At 44.0% G+C, this 17,535-nt stretch overlaps 1 long non-coding RNA gene across 1 annotated transcript; it reads left to right on the forward strand.

Moving 5' to 3' along the window:
- Positions 1-238: 238 nt before the first annotated feature.
- Positions 239-1,544, forward strand: LOC309860616. Its single transcript, XR_014309493.1, has 3 exons — positions 239-396; positions 652-759; positions 1,014-1,544. It is a non-coding gene; the product is annotated as an uncharacterized lncRNA (long non-coding RNA).
- The last annotated feature ends 15,991 nt before the right edge of the window (positions 1,545-17,535 follow it).

Below are 17,535 nucleotides of genomic sequence, written 5' to 3' on the forward strand. Positions count from 1 at the left end.
AATGACACGTATGTACCCTGTCCCTACCCTAAAGTCCTCTGTGTTCATTGAAGTCATCCCTTCTTACCTGTAACCCATGGCAACCCCTGGTCGTTTTACTCCACAGTTTTGCTTTCTCCTGAATGCCATATAGTTGGGATGGTAGCCTTTTGAGACTGGCTGCTTTCCCTCAGTCATATGCATTTAAGAATAGGCCATGTCTTTTTAATACTTTGATAGCTCCTTCTTTTCTAGAGGTGAATACTATTCCATTGTCTGGGCACACCACAATTAGTCTATCCACTCACCTACAGAAGGACATCTTGACTCCGTCCAAGTTTTGGCAATGATGAATAAAGCTGCTATCAACATCTGTGTACAGGTTTTTGTGTGGATCTAAGTGTTCAGCTCCTTTAGGTAAATATCAAGGAGCCCAATTTCTGGATCATATGGTAAGAGGATATTTTTTAAATTTTTTGTTTAAATTCAATTAATTCACCTATAGTCCATCATGAGTTTCAGACATGGTGTTCAATAATTCATCAGTTGTGTGTAACACCCAGTGCTCATCACATCACGTGCCTCCCTAACACCTGTCACCAACTACCCCACCCTTCCACCCACCGGCAGTATGTCCAGGTTTGTAATCAACTGCTGTTCTCTCTTCCAAAGTGGCCGCACATTCTGCGTTCCCACCAGCTCTGAATGAGAGTTCCTGCTGGTCCGCGTCCTCACCAGCCTTTAGTGCTGTTGGTGTTTTGGATTATAGCATTCTAATCGGTGCGTACTGGTATCTCTTTGGTATTTTAAAAGTCCCCCATTCTTAAACAGGAGATAATAATAATTCATATCTTAAACTTTTGAGAGGGGAATTAAACCCGACGAACCCCACATATCACTTAGAAGGGTTCCTGGCATTTAGTAACTGTTCCATGAATGTTGGTATAGACGATGTATTATTATATGGAAACTTTGTAACTCTGTTGGTTCCCAGAAGTCCAAATCTCTCACCATGTGACTCTGTCCCCTCTCAGCTTCACCTTCTGGCAATGTTTGTACCTTTTACTGCTGTTGCCCGCTCCTGCCTTTGCTGAAGCTCTCCCCTCTGCCTGGAATACCGCTTCTGTTTGCTTCGTTAACTGTGACGCTTCTTTATGTCCCTACAAGATGCATGCTCCTCACAGAAGTGTCCACTGACTCCTGCTCCCTGGGCTGTGGTAGCAGCCTGCCTTTGCTCTCCCAGGCTGCCTCCTGACTTTGCTATGAAACTGCACCGCAGATGCCTGCCTAGCTCCCTGTCCTCATGTTCCCTTTACAGCATGGGAACATCAAGGGAGGACAAGAACTCTTCTTGTGTACCTTCCCATCTGCAGCATTTGCTAAAGCTTCTGGTATGCTATAGGTGCCAAGAAACATTTGAATATTCAGGCATGTGTTCAGGAAGGATGAGGGGAAAGAAGGAGCAAAATAAGGGAGAATAATAAATAAGTCAATCAGAGAAAGACAGTTATATGATCTCACTGATAGGAGGAATTTTAGACAGAGGGTCATAGGGGAAGGGAGGAAAAAATAAAACAAGACGAAACCAGAGAGGGAGAAAAACCATAAGAGACGCTTAATCTCAGGAAACAAACTGAGGGTTGCTGGAGGTGGGGGGGTGGGGGGTGAGGAGGCTGTGAGATGGACATTGGGGAGGGTATGTGCTATGGTGAGCATTGTCAATCGTGTAAGACTGATGAATCACAGTCCTGTACCCTGGAAACAAACAATACATTATGTGTTAATTAAAAAAAGAATAAAGGAGAAAAAGAACATAAACAAAAGAAATTCACAAATAAAGAAGTGAGAAGACACAAAGAAGAAAAAACATCCCTGGAGGAATGGGAATTGTCTTACCCCCGCAGAGAGATGCGGTGGAATGTCATGGTCAGAGTATATTAAATGACAAAAAGAAACAAGGGGCAGTTTGCTGCCTGCCTACTGAGTGTGAGGTGCTGGGGGAGATCTGGAAGTCATGGAGAGGACTTCTACCCCTTTCCAAGAGCCCACAGACTCTATGGGCATGGCTTGACAAAGGCATGGCTTTCGCTTCGTTCGGTTCAGGTTGCTATAACAGAGTATCATAGATTAGGAGGCTGATAAACAATAGATTTTTTTTTTTTTTTTCCCGTCTGAGAACTAAGAAGTTCAAGACCAGAGCATGGACAGATTCAGTGTCTGGGGAGGGTCCACTGTCTCGTTGGCTGTTGGCACTGTGGTCTCACATGGCAAGAGGCAAGGGAGCTCTCTGGGGTCTCTTAATAGAGGTCCTAATTCCATTCGTGAAGACTACACCCCTGACCTAATCACCTCCCAAGGACCCCCACCTCCAAATCCCATCACAACGGGGTTAGTTTTCAACGTATGCATCTGGGGGGACATAGACAGTCTATGGCAGCTTTGATGGAACATTACATGCAATATGGCAAAATTTCAGCATGATAGAAGTGTGGAGGACGAAGCACAAAATGGAGGTACATTTATATCTTTGGGATAAATGCCTAATAGTGCAATTTCTGGGTCATCGTTTCTTTTAAACAACACACACACACACACATACACACACACACACATTCTAAAATAAATGTCTCCTGAATATGGCTACTATGTTGAGAATGCAGTGAGTCCTCTTACAAAGCCCCTCATCTATAATATCTCACATAAAGCATCTCAGATAAGAAGGACAAGGTTCACAGTGATGATGTCCAACAGGGAGGGCCGAGTACTGCAGATCTCATGAACCATATGTTGACTAACACAGTGCTTCAGGGCATGGGCTCTGGAATCAGACGTACCAGGCTCCTCATGCTTCTATCTCCCAAAAGCACAGCTTCAAGAAAAATCCTTAACTTCATTTGTGACTGTTTTGTAACCATAGACTGAAGATGACAATACTGTCTACCTCATAGCCCTCTTGTGAGGACTAAGCAATTTACCATATGTAAGGCATTTAACATAATGTCTGGCAGATGGTAAATATTCCATAAATGTTAGCTATTTTTATAATAAATGGGGTAATTAATGAATTAATAATTCTGGCAAGAGCTGGGAACACATTGCAAAGTGTCCATGTTATGGACTATTTTGAGATAAATTTGAAGAGTTGAGGTGATTGGAATGAGGTAGGTTTGCATGTCCCTTGGGGTAAGTTGCCCAGAATGGACGCAGAGTATCTGAGCGGCGATTGTTCCAGGGGGTCTCCGTGATGTTAGAAATGAACCTTAGCCCATATCCACATCGGGAGGGTGGCTCCCTTCTAAATGCAGAGGGGCAAATCACCGTTTTTTGGAGCTGAGACACTGAAGGTAACTTGCTGTACGTTTTGTGGATTTCGGGGAGATTCTTGTATCATATATGAAGAAGCAGGCTGTGGGTGTTCAGTAAGCTGAATAAGGAGACACTCACAGTATGTTCTCCAGGAAGAGTTTGGCTCAAGGTCTGGAGCTTGGAGCAGTGAACCTGGGGAACCTCAGCATTACATCATGGCAAACACCTGTATCCCACTCTGGTAATGAACAGGGGCGAATTCTCCAGAGAATGTTTGCTGGCATTCTGGCAGCAAACTACTTCTGGAAAAGTCTGGCTTTTTTCAGCACATATTTCTGAGCATTTCCTATGGAATAGGCAGGGTGCCAGGTGTTAGGCTACAACTTAAATGAGTTATGTAATTTCTGCTCTTTAGAAACTCTAAGCTACACGTGGGACACCAAATTCAGCTAACCTTAATGCGTGGGAGAAGCTCCAGATAGAAGTGTAAATACACACTAGGGAAGAAGAAAGGAAGAAGTCTGCTGTCCATCTGACAAAAAATGTTTACAAGTTTTTAAAACTCTGTTGCTGAGGGTCTGGCTCTGATCCATCTCATGTGCTGCTGGTGGGACTAGAGATGGGGAGACTTCAGAGAGCACTTCGGTAACACGGATCCTAAGGTTCAAATGTCCAGGCACTTTGACCCTGGTAGTTCTTCTAGGTGCTGCTACAATATGTGCACAGGTACACACACACACACACACACACACACACACACACACACACATATGTTTGTCTTCTAGAGGCAAATAATCCAAAATGCTGAAAATGTTCTTTAGGAGAGAAGGAAAGAGATCAGGGAAGAAACAAAATGGTGGTCATCCTTCACTTCCTTTTTTTTTTTTTTTTAACATTTCATTTATTTATTTGCCAGAGACAGAGGAAGAGTGAGAGAGAGACAGACAGAGAGAGAGAGACAGCACAAGCAAAGGGAGTGGCAGGCAGAGGGAGAAGCAGACTCTCCACTGAGCAGGGAGCCCAATGCTGGACTCCTTCCCAGGACTCTGGGATCATGACCTGAGCCGAAGGCAGATGCTTAATGACTGAAGCACCCAGGTGCCCCTTCACTTGGGTTTTGAAGGGTAGGCAGAAGCAAATAAGCAAAAGTATTGGCAACGAGTGGAACAAATGTCCCTGATTTTTAACACCACAACCCAAATTGTTTAACTACATTAGGGTGATGGGTTGAGAATCAGGCAAATTAAGTCTGAGTCCTGGCTGTGGTCTCTCATTGCTGTGTCATTGGGCAAATCATTTAAGTTGGACATGTGGTATTTATTTTATATACTTGGTGTGGGGAGTAGATGTCAGAGGATATATCTTTATATCATCTCACGATTTATATCTTTATAACCTCACACCATTCCTGCATAGTAGCTGCCGAATGAGCCCTAATAGTTCCTACCATAGGGCAGTGGGTAGGATTACAGACCAGGGCCTGAATGCCTGGTTCAGTTCCTGACCTCTTTTTTTTTTTTTTTTAAGAGTTTACTTATTTATTGGACAGAGAGAGATCACAAGTAGGCAGAGAGGCAGGCAGAAACAGAGAGGGAGAAGCAGGTTCTCCGCCGAGCAGAGAGTCTGATGCAGGACTTGTTCCCAGGACCCTGAGATCATGACCTGAGCTGAAAGCAGAGGCTTTAACCCACTGAGCCACCCACGCGCCCCAGTTCCTGACTCTTCTATCTGTTAAGTGTGACCTTCGGTCAGTCACCTAACCTCCGTTTCTTTGTCTGTGAAATGGGGATAACAAACAATAAAATCCACCTCATTTAGTTGTTCAAGGGTAGAGTAAGATGATGTCTGTAAATACCCAGAGCCTTGCATTAATAAAAGCTTCATCAGTGTTAGATATGGTTGTTGTTCTCACAAGTTTCTCTTCACTGTTCCCTGACAAATACACTGATAAGTGATTTCATTGGGACGACAAGACAGCAGAATTAGGAAAGCACTGGACCTCGGATATGGGAAAGCTGCAGGAGAATGCATCATCCCATGGGCTGCACTCTGTTTCTTCTTGGGCAGGCTTCTCTCCACTCATCAACAACATTCGTTCAGCAAACATTCAGTAAGAACCTGCTTATGACTGTTGGTACAGTGCTGGGTGTCCTTAGGATGCTTCATGTTTCCCAGGGGCTCACAGCTTCCTGGAGAAAAACCCATAATGTTAAACTCACAACAGGGATACTTGCAAATTCTTGGGAGCGTGATGAAGGGAGATTTCTTGTACCTGGAGAACTGGGGATGGTTAATTCAGGTTAATTCAGCCCATGAGCAGTCGTCATCAGGGACTGCGGGCTCTGAGATTATTGGAATGGTTTGCATGAGGGCTGCCGGGTCCTCTATTCAACCTCTGACCCAGGCACCGATGCCTCTGGCAGGATTCCTGACAAAGCTTTCTTCCAGGATGGGATGAGTCCCCAGTAACATGGAATTCATTCCTTAGTGGATTTCTTGCTTTAACAGACCATTCTGACTTTCAGAAGGTTTTCTTTAGTGTGAGCCCAAAGATGCATCCCAATAACTAATTAGCTCTGTTTTATTTCTCTAACATTTATCCGAACAAGACTGATCCCTTCTCTACATAATCACCCTTCAAGTGCCCAGTCCCTCCAGCCATGCTCCCAGCAGCGAAATAGTTTTCCTTTAAGCTAAAATTATGCATGTGCTTTTATTCTGTGGAGTACTTGTTTCTGGAGCCCAGAAGAAGCTGGTGGTGAAGAGAATGGTCTCCAGAGCTGCACTGCCTTTCTCCCATTTGGGTCTGGTCATTCTGACTGGCACTTATTCCCCATCTGTAATGTGGGGATCCTAGCATTACCCACTTTAGAGGGAGAGGTGGGGGGAATCTATTAAGCGATCCGCTGGAAGCCCCTGGAGTAGCTCACAGCACGTGGGTCTGAATGCACGTAGCTGCCCTTCGACTGTGCGCCTACCTCTGTCGGATGGGGACCATATCCAGGCAAGCAAGACTCGGTTTCTGCGTGTAAGCACTCATAGTTCCATGAAACAGAAGGCAAATAAGGAGACTTTTGTGGAAAGCAAAATTCCAGATGAACACAGAGGCCGTGTGTTTCAGACGATGGACAGCCCACCAGAATGGACAGGAGGAGGCTCATGTCCCCCGGACCAATTACTCAGGATGGGGCTTTTTCATGATTGCCTGGGCACTTTTTTCAAAACATGTGTCATGCTGGAACTGGTAATTTCTCCTACCAAATTTCCCCTCTCATGCCACACACTTCAAATTAAACAAGATAGTGAGGATAAAAGGGAGAAAAGTGGGTTAGTGGCAGATAATGATGATAAATAAGATGATTGTACATATACACGGTGAAATGTTCAGAACGGCACATTGTTATCTAGCATTTGCAAAAAAATCTTTCATTTCCAAGGAAACAGATGTAAGATCACAGTGGCTGGATGGTTGGGAGAGGAGGGAGGACAACAGTGTCTCATTTTGTGCCTTGGGTCCCTGTGTTCCTTTCCAACTAGGGTGATAAGGGGCAGTGATGTCTGGCTTTGAGTTGCCCTTCAATGGGACAAGACAGGGGTCATGCTAATGAGGTGTTAGTACTGCAACCAGGTGTCCACTGGCAGGCTCAGCAGCTTCTTGTGGAACTTTGGGTGACGTCCAGCTGAAAGAGAACATGCTTGCCAGAAGGCCAGTGGGTTAGGTGGTCTCCAGGCAGTGTGAAGAGATGTTTTCTTCTCCCGAGCCCTCACTCAGATCCTGTACAGTCCATGGGGAAGTGATAGAGAGCAGTCCTTTCCGGATGGTGTTGGGCAAAGGGGCTGACACAGAGTATCTCTCGATGTGGCCACACTCCCCAGCCCTCTCATCTCTTCTTCCAGCCTCCAGGATGGCTTGGTGCTGCCTGAAGGCACTGCACACCCAGGCCTTCATGCCCTTCTCCAGGGTGTGTGCCCTGTGGCCTGTGAGTTGTGGCCTGTAAGCTCTTTCTCTGCCAGATGAGAGGTACCTTTGTTCTGGTCTCCTGTTTTCCCTTTCAACTTTCTTAATGGAAGATACTCTTCCCCTGTCCTACATGGAAACTTGGGAGGGAGCGATGGCTTTTCTGTGACATCCTATGTTGTCGTTTTACAGATATTTTAGGCCATTAACACAGTTTTAATTCAGTGATGACAGTGACAGGGCTAAAACCACTAACTTGATGGGGCCTGCAGTTCCTTGTCCTTCAGATCCTAGCGGTCCCGCCCACCCCACCCAACAAGCCCATTGGGTCATCTGCCAGAGCCTTGGCCTCCAGATTCATCAGGCAGGGCTGAAGCCCTTTTCACACTCAGCTTTAGACTTCCTAGGAAGGAGGCAACCACTGCTCATCTCTGTACCCAAGTGCAGCAGTCATGCTCTGAAGATTCTGAGTTTTTTCCTACAGGCACGGGCCTTTCTCTTGTTGGGGCATGGGATCAGGAGACAGCGCCATTTTAGGGGAAGGGACAAGGTCAATCACTAGTACAGAGACTGACCCTGTCATGGATTGAATGGTGTCTTCCAGTTTGTATGTTCAAGTCTTAGCCCCTGGTCCCTCACAATGTAATTGTGTCTGAAGACAGGTCTTCACAGAGGTGATCTAGTTAAAATGAAGTCATCATAGTGGACACTGATCTGGTTGCCTGACGTCCTTCTGGAAAGGGGAAATTTAGAAACAGACATACAGGGAGCACGTGAACACACAGACAGCCATCTATAAGTCCCGGGGAGTAGCCTGGAGCGCATCTCCTCTCATAGCCCCCAAAAGGAGCCAGCCCTGCTGATGCCTTAATTCTGGACTTCCAGGCTCTATGACTGTGAGACAGTATAGAACATTCTGCTGGTTAAATGCCCCCAGTCTGCGTTACCTCATTGCAGCGTGCCTAGGAGACGAATGCAGGCCCTGATTTCCTGACCAAATCACCTCCACTTTCACTTCCCATTTTACATTCTCCAGATGACCACGTGGATTTAAGAATCATGAAACATAACCACTTTCTTTCAGTGTGTTCTTACTCAGAATTTCTCACACTCAAAACCCAAGTCGGGTAATTGCTTGTTAGAGTCCCATTCTAACCCCCGATACATAAACTTACCAAGCATCCATTCTGTTCGAACCAAAAGCCTATGACACTATTTAATTATGACCTATAGGACTAGAAAATGAGTATGAAAATTGAAAGTGTTAATGCTCTCATGAAAAATTAGATGAATGCTTTGGAAAGATTTAATTAAATAAATCACACACACACGCGCATGCACATACACATACACACACACACACACTGATTTTATTGGAATACATGTGGTTATCAAATATTGAAGGAAAATGATAAAAATCTAAAAAGGATTCCACCTTAAACTTAATGCCCAGTGTCTTCAGTTCCTACTTCCCCTTCAGTGAAAGTGGATGTGTCAATTAAGATGGTTCGTTATGTGCTCTGTGAATATGGGAAGAGGACTCTGAGGGTAATCGGCAAAGTCATTGTCAGAGAAAAGGCCTTGCCACTTTGTGAGAGATTAACAAACTTGCACTTCTATTTTTTATGTTGAAATAAAATAAAAATACATGATTTTCTCCTTCCTTCCTTCCTTCTATTTTTTATGTTGAAATAAAATAAAAATACATGATTTTCTCCTTCCTTCCTTCCTTCCTTTTTTATTAACTGATGATCAATTACAGGTTTCTACGGAGTTGGTGAAGAGGGCTGGTACTGGGTACTCAGCTCTCCCAGAGACACTCATGGGGTCTGTAGAATGGATTCCCAGAACAAGATCTCTGGGTCGTGCAGAGTGTAGGCTTTTTAATTTGGTCATATATGGCTACAGATCATTGTTTAAATACCATGCGCACCAGACAGAACTCTTCGAGGAAATGACTCCCTTCTCCCCACTCTGGGAACCTGGACAGGTGCCTTAGTAAGAGTAATCAGTGAACCGAGGAACGGAGGCTGTGGAAGGGACTTAACAAAGTAACTCTCTCCTACGGCTAAGAGCCCAGGTGCCCTGCAACCATCCATGGCATTGCCTTCTACATACAGTAGCACCGCCTCTTTGTTGCAGCTTAGAGAATCCCACAGATATTCCCTGTCAAATGACTACAAACTTGAAATGATGGCAGAGAGGTTGTCTGGCCCACGGATGTCCGTATGTGCTAGCACCATTGCTATCACGTCTTCTGCTCTGAGCTGTGCCTTCCCTGCCGTGGCAAGGGCAAGCCTTTTCATCTTGGCCGTTATTCGTCCTAAATGGACTTAGGAAACTTATAAGTAGAACAGATCATTGCAAATGTCAGGAACTCAACTCCACCTGTTGTCTGAAATACGATCATAAGGAAGTCTTACTGATTTATTCAGAGGTGCTTATGTAGGGTCTTACACGGGGTTTCATCCACAGCTGGAAACAGGACTCCTGCCATGCACAGCTCACAGCTCTGCCCCCAGAAGGAGACTGAATGTACTGTGTCAGCTGCATGTAAAAGCTTCTGGGGAAGGACCTTGAGTGACCTGCTTTGATTTATATGTGCTTCTTACTCTGCATCTCCCATTTTCCCTCCCTTGCGGCTTTCCTGGGCCAGTCACTTGAGCTCTGGGTGGGGGAACTCCTGAAGGACCCTGAAAGGAAGCTCTAACCAGACTATTTGGTTTGAGTGAGAAGCAGCATTACTTGCTTCTAAGAGGAATGCTGATCAAAGAGTATGGGAGTGGGGCAGAGCTGACAATCTGCGAAGCATCTGCAGCAGCATTTCTTCCCTTATTAACTAGCTGAAGACGTATTCCAGCATCAACAACCTGCCTTCTTTCAAACCTGGGTGAGGGAAAGAGATGTGGTTGCAGATTCCAGCTTCATCATCTGTATGTGACTTAGGGCAAGAAATATAATGTCTTTGGGCTCTACTTTCCTCATCTATAACATGATGAGAGAAAAGGCGTCATAATAACTTTATTGTGGCATCTCTGCTGGGCCGTGCATGTCAACAATGAGCTTGGGTCAGGTACAGAATAAGATGCTCGGTGCGTGTTGGTTTCCTTTTCTCTTTCTCGCTTTCCCCCCACCCAAATGAATGATCATTTACTTATTACAACCACCCCATGAGTTAGGGAAAGTGTTATCGTCACCATTTAGTGGATTAATGGCATGCCTGCCTGCAAAAGGGCTCATTGATAGATTCATTCAGCCCTTGACGTTTTCATGAGATATTAATTGAATGTTGCTGGACACAAAATGGATCAATAAGACAGGGTTCTTCCCACTAAGGAATTAGTAAAAGCAAAGTCTGAACTTGAAGATAAGATGACCACTCTGCCTCCCCATCCTGCTCTTTCTGTGCTCCCACTTGCCTTCCTAGATGCTAGAGTTGGCAGAATTACCCAAGTGCTTCGTTCCCTCTTGAAGGTGGGGCAAACAGCCCAAAGAAGTAAGTGAGAGTAATCTGAAAATTATAACAATAAATACAACATTTAAACGTTTTCAGAACAAGCACAGAATTGTATCTCCCTAAAATCTATCATTTAGCACTATAGGACTTATTGATGCAGCGTGAAAATTAACATAATTAAAGAATATCAAAGACTGAAGTTTACTGCACAGAGTTCATAGTGATTTAATGTCTGTGTACCTTGTTTCTGTGGACATCATGGTCTAACTCCACTTTCATTTGCACAAAAAGTCATACCCTTAGCTCAAAGCTGGCTTAACCCCATTCATTTCCTTAGAATATGCAAGAAGACATCTATGCCTCAGATTCTGAGAAAGACCTGAAAACTCTCTCTCTTTCCCTCTCTTCACATATGCTTCCTTCTGGTAGATTATCCTCCTGGTGCTCAGACCAGTGCTCTCAGGGAACCAGCTGGTATTCTGGAGGAGTTCAGCCCTGTAGCATGTTTCTGCAGACAGAAGCTTCCTGTAGGACTGGAGAACCCACCCGATTGATGTTGTTCTTAGTGGGAAGAACCCACATATGTCCAAACTCATCCAGTTGGCCATTTCTTTGTATATAGGATATACCTTGCCAAACAACAAAACTAAAACAATTTGGCAATGAGCTTGATGTCCTCAGCTCAAGGGAAAACAATCTGTGGATTGGGGGAGCATGGTGCCTAAGAACAGGGGACCATTGTTCCCAAGGAATTTAGGGCAAGAGTGAATTTGACAGATATTGGAGAGACATCTTGGAAAGCAGAGCATGATTGGCTGGGGGTCAGGGATTTCCTTATAAGACTGGCAGCTGCTATCTCTACGGTAAGACAAGCTCACCAGGGCTGAACTGGAGGATTGTGATGGGTGTATGTTAGTTTTCCTTGAGAGGTGTCTCCTGTAAGTATAGACGGACTTAGGTTTAGATGATCGATGTGGCCACGCTACTGGGGCAGACCCATTTTGTAGGTCCTAGAAAACAAATTAACTTTATCAACCACAATAAAACTGTTTCTTTCTCCTTCCTCCCTCCCTCCATTACTCCCTTCTTTCTTTCCTTCCTTGATTGTGTGTGTATTTTCCCAGGGAGTGAAAGGATTTGTACTTTTTATCAGTTTTTGAAGGGCTCTGAGATCCAAAACGACAAACTGCCAATGCTTCTCCATTCCAAGGGAGGGCAATACAGTTATTTACAAAGGGATGTGTGGGATCAAGCGACACTGCCTCTTGGGATTTCCTTATAAGACTGGCAGATTCTTCGACTCCTGGCTTCTCTGAGCTTTCAGTGGCTCCTGAGCACTCCGGTCGCACATCAGAATGCATGTTCATTCAGCAGTTGGGATTTTTCAGGTCTTCTTCAGAAACTATTCTCAAGTGCTTTCATAATAGATCCATGACAACAAAGATGGCGTAAGCCTAAGTGAGGGCAACGTAGCAGGTGAGAGGTAAATCCTGTTCCCTTTCCTCGGGCCACAGTCTTTGTTTTTCAGGTGATTTGTAAGCTGGGGTTTTTGCTTCCACCTTCTTTAGAGAGTCCTCACCAGAGAACAAGCTGGCTGATGAAGGGACAGTGGGACGCTCAGCTAACCCCTACACTGAATGACTCTTGGATCCACTTTTAATGACTCTTGGGGAATCCGACGCTTACTTATAAAACTCAAAATTTCTGGTGTTACTTAGAGCATCAAGTGCCCATTGCACCATTTATGCAAGATTAGGTTGTAGAGATCCCAATAAATCAATACTGTTTTGAGTAATTCATTTTAGACACAGAATGTCTTTGACAGCACCTGTCTTTTCTTCACACTCTTTCAATTTTTTAGAATGTGTATGGAAAAAAAAAAAGATGTTGGCTGCTGATATTTTCAAGACCCTGTACCTGTTAATTCATTTCCCTCCTTTATTCATTCATTCAATATTTATTGGATTCCATATGAGGTGTTCCGTCTCTTAAATCTGTTGTAAGGAGGCTGAGATCTGACCCTGGGCATCAGCAGACATGAGCAAACGCAGGTGATGGAGTGAGAGTAGAGGCTGGTGCACATCAGAGGGCAGAAGACACGGTGGGCAGTGGGGCCATGCAGTGCACATTCACAGGTGAAATCACAACCCTTGGGATTTCTTAATGCCTCCTCTATATGAAGAAGGAACATAGCTGTTATACGTTCATGGTGATTTTGATTCATAATGAATGAGAAATCACATTTACAATCACATCACTTTCCTTTCTGCAACTTGACTACCTGTCTTCTCTTTAAAGATTTTGGACCTCATTTTGAGGAACAGGAAGAAATCCAGGTGGATTTCTACCCAATGGATTGATAACATGAGTTTTTTCTATACAATTTCCACTTATTTTGGTTGGTTATATATATTCTGGTTGGTTATCTATGTATCTGGTTGGTTATCTATGTATTTGGTTGGTTGAACTCACCCAAGAAGCTAGAAACCCTAAGAAATAACAAGTGGGTACACTGACCCATTCTCTGCTATCATCCAGGAGCAACTCCCCCGTTGAAGATGAAAAATACATCTTTAGGCAAGAAAGGTTTTTCTTTTCTTCTCTAGAAATCATACCAATGCATGTTCATCATGGGTCTATGAAAATAAAGAGGGTGTGAGCTTGGTGAGAACAGAGGCCTTCTCTGTTTTGTTCAACACTGAATTAATGGTGCCTCCAGAGCTGCCTGGCACACAGTAGGTGTTCAGTATTTGTTTATGGACCGGCCAATCTATGGAGTCATTTTCCTCCCCCGCTATGATGTTGTTCTATGCTCCCTGTTCTGTTCCACATATTTCACAGCTTTGTTTTCACCGCGAGCTCATTCTGCATCCTGAACCATCGGGTAAGCTCCCCACTGGTCCCAGCTGAGCCAAGTGCAATTTACCCAGGCTCGACTTTCCTCACTAACTCCCAGCTCTACCACTTTGGTTATCAAGTAACCTCTTCAGTATTCAGATTCCTCATCTCTCAGGTACATTACTCTAAATACCAGAGGAATAATACATCAGTATTTGGGTTGGTCCAAACCCAAGCTGGATATAGGAAATATTGAACTGAAGAGGATGTAAGTCTTATCCTTCAGAGTCTGGTTGACCATTGTCATTAGGGGAAAACAAAATGCTGTCTCACCGAGATTGTGTTTTTAAAAGACTTCAGACCATAACTTCTATGTATCTCCAGTACTCCTGGTTAAATTTCAAAGGATGAATCATAACCAAGTTCCAAGAAACAGCAGGGCTGGTTGCCATAAACAACTTCATGTGTGAAACAAGGAATGGATATTCCCTGGTACTTTTCAAATGTCGAGGTGAGAAAGGGAGAAGGCAGCGATGAATGTGGGGGTGATTCTGAGAAATGGAAGACGGGAATGATGAGTAAAACCAAAACACCTTTCCTTCCCAAGATAGAACAGACTTTGTGGCTGAGTTTTGCAGCAATACAAAGTCATAATAATGAAGAAATTGGGAGCCTTTTCTTGTCAAATTTTCATTGTCCAAGCCACAAATGGGTAATGTAGAATTTTCCCCAATTTTTTGGAATCTAAACTTTGTAATAATTGCCACTATTTTGAGTGCCTACACTCTGTATGCATATATCTTCATGTCTGCTATTTAAGGACATTTTCCTTGTTTAATAATCATCATTTAAATAAGGAATCTGAAGCTCGAAGACTCAACATTGAAAACTATTGTCTTTCCTTAATTTAACATGTCTTATAATTTCTGAGCTGATTTGAATACTGCATTGGAAGAGTTGCCCAAGAGCCCAGCCTAGAAAATAAACGTGAGCTCTGTCGAGGGAGGAAATGAGAGCCACGACAGATGCCACTGTCATGAATCTGCAGGTTTGGGGTGTGGGGAGGCTGGGGAATATGAGAGGGATACCAGCTCTAAAATAAAATTATCGTCTATGGTTATCGTAAGTCCATTTTTTGTGCACTAGACAGTTTCCTGGAGTAGATCAGAAGGCAAAATTTATGTCCTTTCCCACTTCTCTCTTCATCGCTCCATTAAGAATGTAAGCTCCTTGAGAGCAAGGGGTGTAAGGATTCCATCCAAGGATTGAAGAGAAACTGGAAACAAGAAGATGAAATGCAATACTGCGCCCAGGCTCCTCCTCGTGGGACCTGCCTCTCTGCTGGACTCTTGGCTTGCCCTGTGAATCGGCTGAGGTTCCCCTCATGCTCAAGCTGTTACTTATTACCCTGAATGGCCCCTGCTGAGCCCTCTTCCTGGAAAGTTCTTTGCACCATTTTCATCTCATTACAACCTAATCACCCTTTCGGACTCAGACAGGGTCAGGCTACCTTCTTCACCACTGTGGGTATGCCACAGAGTTTTCACATTGCCTTGTAATTATCACTAATGTCTCTGTCTCCCCCCATAAGACTGCAATTCCATGGAGGCAATGATTTTGTCCTATTCATCTCTTTAACCCCAGCATCTGTCATAGAGCAAAGAGTTGTCTCAATGAATACTAAATACCCATTTTTTCCCGATGCTTTGATTCCTTTAATGCCGTCTCTGCTGATGGTTCTCCCACCCTTAAGAGATATTGCACACTAAAAAAAAAAAAAAAAAAAAAAAAAAAAAAAAAAAAAAAAAAAAGAGATATTGCACACTGATGGAGACCTTGCACTTGGCAGCAGCTGTCGACCCCTCCTTCCCCTTTGCTATGGGTTACTTTCTCTCTCTGTCCCTGGCAGCCTTAGGAGGTATGGCGTGCTTGTAAGGAGTGCAGAGGACCTCATATGAGAACGTCAAAAGTCCCATTCTGTGGACCTTCAGGATAATTCTCTGGGCTTGGGTATGGCTGATCTTTAGTGCTATGGTATTAAAATCACACGATCTATTTGCCAGTGTTCTGGTGAAGAACAAGTAAGAAAAGAGATTTGCAAGAGCTACCTAGTAAAGTTATTTAATGGTTTTAACTGTGTTACTCATAATACAGATTTTGTTCCGTGGAGTCAGGTAGGATGAAAAAGTACCATCCTGGGTTGATCCATGTCTTTCCTTTGAATCCTCTTCAATATTTTTGTTAGAAGTGGAGTGCACAGTAGATGCTCACGTTACATTTTTACTTATGAGTTGGAAACCTAATGTTGTATGATTGCCCAACAGCATAATACTTCTAAGATATAATGAAACTTGCTTGTGTCTCAATAGCAAACATAATGAGTGCTAGCATCTGTGAGGGTCTGGTCAGCATACAAGAGTACTTCTGAATGAATTATGGAAACAGCTACCATTTTTTGCACACTTCTGAGTTTCATGCACTGCACTGGGCTAGTGTGTCCAGTTCCGTGTCTTCACAGCTGTTCTGTGAAGTGTTCCCTTCTTCTCCTCTTATGCATAAAGAGGGCCAAAGAAGTCTGGTGCTAGACACAAACTTTGCAGGAAGTTGGTGGCAGAAGTAGAGTTCAAAGCCTGTGTCTGGGTGCACTGCCTTTGTGATCCAGGACACTAGTACCCACAATTAACATCATTTGATCTAATTCTGACAACAACTCTCCACATGAGGCTTTATCAAGGCTCTCATATACAGGAAACTGAGAGCCAGCAAGGCTAAGAAACTTGTTTAAGAGCCCAGGGATAAACAGATAAAGAAGTTTTAAAAAATTGATATTAGTCTCTGTTCTCAAACAACCTCAGCTGAAGCTGTTGGTGGTTCAAAATTTATCTGGAAAGAGAACTGTGGGGAGATATTCTTTCTCTGTGATAAGACCACAGACCAGGGCTGGTCTTATAATCATGGTATATAAGGTCACTCCTTTAATCCCTTATTAGTTTAAACTATAAAACCCCACAGGCTCTTGCCAAGGACCATAGGACAAAAGCAGCTGCTCTTCAAATACTCCTCGTGCCCCACTCCCCTCTCTGATGCCCCAGTCATGCTTGATTTTCAAAAGCACATCACATCAGGGCCCTGGGATTTTTGTATGACAAAAATCAACTCTTCTGAAATGCTTTTTCAAATAGTAGATGATTTGATGTCCCCTTGGGCAATGGTGTCAATCAGAGACCTACAGGACAATTTGCCAGGTGCAATGGGTCAGACTTATCTGAATTTCAAGTCCAGTATCTTTGCTTAACAGCCAGTAACCCTTTAAACCCCAGGCCTGGTGAGGTGAAAATGTCCATTTTATGAGGCACTGAAGCCACTGAGAGATATGCATTACAGTACCCAATAACCCCATAACAAATGTGAGTCTTCCTTTGGTTTGACGCCGACTTATGTTACAGAACGTTGTTTGCTTGCTTATTAATGTTTTTAAGAGATCCTTGGAGGCTTTGAATTTATTACGTATTTGTCGATCGTTATTTCTGGTCTGGCTGACTGAAGGGTGAAGGTCACCAATGAGAACCCATGGGAGAAAGGTCAAGCCCTTGAGTAGTGTTTACCCACTCTCTTGATCCAGCCTGGCCCTCCCAGTCTCTAAGACAGACATGGTCCTCAACAAGCCCACTCCCACCTCTGTGCTGGGCTGTGACCACAGGTGTCAGATGAAGGAAATAAGGCATCAGGATTAACACTCAGGTTTCTGACTCAGCTCTGGCAGTGTAATTCTCTAAGTTAGAAACATAGAGGAGAAACATTTGGGGGAAAAGATTTGGGGGCCTAAGACATACCTGCCATTGTTAACCGGGACTGACCCTTCAAGGCTCAGCCCTCCAAGAAGGTTCTCCTATTCCTTGCCCACCCTCCCCTCCTGCCCTTAGTCTATGTGATGAGCCCTGTGTTCTGTCTCTGTGTCATTCTGACCCACCTACACTGTTATGCTTCCCATGATACA

Source organism: Mustela nivalis, assembly GCF_964662115.1.
Source record: "Mustela nivalis genome assembly, chromosome: 2".
NCBI classification, from domain to species: domain Eukaryota; kingdom Metazoa; phylum Chordata; class Mammalia; order Carnivora; family Mustelidae; genus Mustela; species Mustela nivalis.